The following is a 2,332-nucleotide window of genomic DNA, read 5'->3' as shown; positions in this document are numbered from 1 at the left end:
CCCCACAGGGTCCAGAGTGCCTTGCCTTCATCAAGGCACTGAAAAATACATTGGTGAGGGAAGCATCAGCATCCTTGAAAGGCTCTGTAATGGTTGTTCTCTAGAGACCAGGGTTGACAGTGGACGATGCCATCATTGAGATGTTTTTATTAGCTGTCTTCAACTCAACTCTGACTCATGATGACCTTATGTATAACAAAACAATGTTTCTTGGTCCTGCCTCATCTTCATGATCATTGTTTGAGTTCATTATTGTGGCCTTTAAAAATATGGAGCATTTCACACATTTGCATGTCGTCCTTGAGTGGGGGCCATGCTATTCTTCTCTAAGTCATTCCAATTATAGATGATTCCATCAATTCAATGGGGATTATATAATCTTAGAATGGGAGCAGGAACTCTTAAACTCTAGGGACATGGTGAGAGTGGTTAGTCTAATGGGCACCATGGGTACAGCATTAATCTGAATGCTTTAAGCCTAGGACTAAAATAGATGGGTAGCCCACTATTACTTGAGCTATATAGGAAACAATCAAACAAGAAACCCTCTAGATCTGGTAAACAGAGACCTGATTTGAGATACCATAATAAAGAGTCATGGCCCTTCACTCAATTTCCAGACCTGATCCAGTTCAGAAATACAGAATCTCTTGAATACAAGGGGAGCCAGATCCCTTTAAGGAATAACTCTACTACATTACCAATAAATGCATACTGTAAATCTTTACACTGGACTTTGTCAGAAAGAATTTCAGCCATTACACTGGGAATTGTCCATTGGGAAAAGAGAAATAACTAGACACTTTAGGATTTACTGGCTCTGAACTAATGTTTCTGGAGACACAAAACACCACTGTTGTCCATCAGAGTAGGTGGAGCTTATATGATCAGGTAATAAGTGGAGTTTTGACCTGTACCCATCTCACAGAAGAAATAGTGGATCCCCAAGCTTACCTTGCAGTTATTTTCATAGTTCCAGAATGCCTGTTAAAATAAATATATTCAAGAACTGTTCTACCAAGCTCCATATAAAAAGGGTTCTATGGTCAAAAAAGTTTGAGAAACAGTGCATAACTTACTCTCTCTTTAAGATTTATAATGGAGTTTAAAATATCAAATGTTCTGAAAAGTTTTGCAATAAAGGAAACTATTTAACTTTGTTTAAACAGTGCTTCCCAACATAATCTTTGTCATGGAATCCTTCTTCATATACAAAGTATTTACCTCTCAGATAAGGTTAAGGAGCCCTGGTTGCACAGTGGTTAAGTGGTTAAGGCTAACCAAAAGGTCAGCAGTTCAAACCCACCAGCTGCTCTGCAGTAGAAAAATGTGACCGTCTGCTTCCATAAAGATTACAGCCTTGGAAACCCTATAGGGAAGCTCTTCTCTGTCCTACAGGGTCTCTATGAGTTGGAATCAACTGGACTGCAATGGGTTTGGTTTTCAGATAACGTTCCGCATAAAATTTTTCAGCAACTTCTTAATACACCCTAGCTTTGTGACAAAGAAGTCAAGGTGTTGGGAGAGGTGAGTTAGAGGTAGTTAAAGCTGAGTGTGCAGATCATGAGACAAGGTAGCATTTATGAAGTGCCCGGCATACAGCAGACACCATCACATGCATGTACACGTACATGGATACAAGTATACTTACTCTGTCAGTAACTTTCAAAAACAGTAGATAATAATATTTCTAGTTTACTGACAAGGAAAGTAAGGCTCAATATGGTAAATAACTTGCTCAAGTTTGGCCAGCTAATAAATTGCAGAAATGAAATTTGAACCCAGTTTTCTGTGACTCCAAAGGCCAGGTTTTTTCCAATATACTAGATTGAAAGGAAGAGGGATAAAGAAATGAGAGTCAAGGGCACAAAAATGTCACTTAATTGATCTCACACTTTTGTTTGGAATACAGGCAACTCCTTCCTAATCTATTTCATTCCCCAGGGAAGGCTAGGCCCTACCTCTTTCCCAGCAATGGATTCCTTTTACTCACCCACTTGTGCCCGGTCCTGATAACAACTGTTAGTTTCCCCATGTCTTGAAATACTGCAGCTGCTTGGCACACACAGAGTTAACATTATTGCCATCACTGTGTCTACATTTATGAGCAAGACCCTTCAGCTGACTCAAGGGAGCTTTGAGAAATGAGAATTTGCCTAGGCCCAGGGGAGGGATGAAAACTGTTATCACTCTGAGGCTATCTTGTGTTTAGTCTATTTGCTTGTGATTTTTGTTTCCCTTTCTTAGTCCCTGTGACAAACTCCTGATGCTATCATTTTGCATTAAAAACTCTGAGCCTTACTTCTGGTTCCCTGAGTTCACAGGACACTGT

At 39.8% G+C, this 2,332-nt stretch overlaps 1 non-coding gene across 1 annotated transcript; it reads right to left on the bottom strand.

Moving 5' to 3' along the window:
- Positions 1 to 263: 263 nt before the first annotated feature.
- LOC111822260 (U6 spliceosomal RNA) lies at positions 264 to 368 on the bottom strand. The gene has a single exon (XR_002825547.1). It is a non-coding gene; the product is annotated as a U6 spliceosomal RNA (small nuclear RNA).
- Positions 369 to 2,332: the final 1,964 nt, after the last annotated feature.

Source organism: Trichechus manatus, unplaced genomic scaffold (genome assembly GCF_000243295.1).
Source record: "Trichechus manatus latirostris isolate Lorelei unplaced genomic scaffold, TriManLat1.0 scaffold00145, whole genome shotgun sequence".
Lineage (NCBI taxonomy): Eukaryota > Metazoa > Chordata > Mammalia > Sirenia > Trichechidae > Trichechus > Trichechus manatus.
The sequence above is the reverse complement of the archived record's forward strand: the minus strand, read 5'-3'. Positions and strand labels throughout refer to the sequence as shown.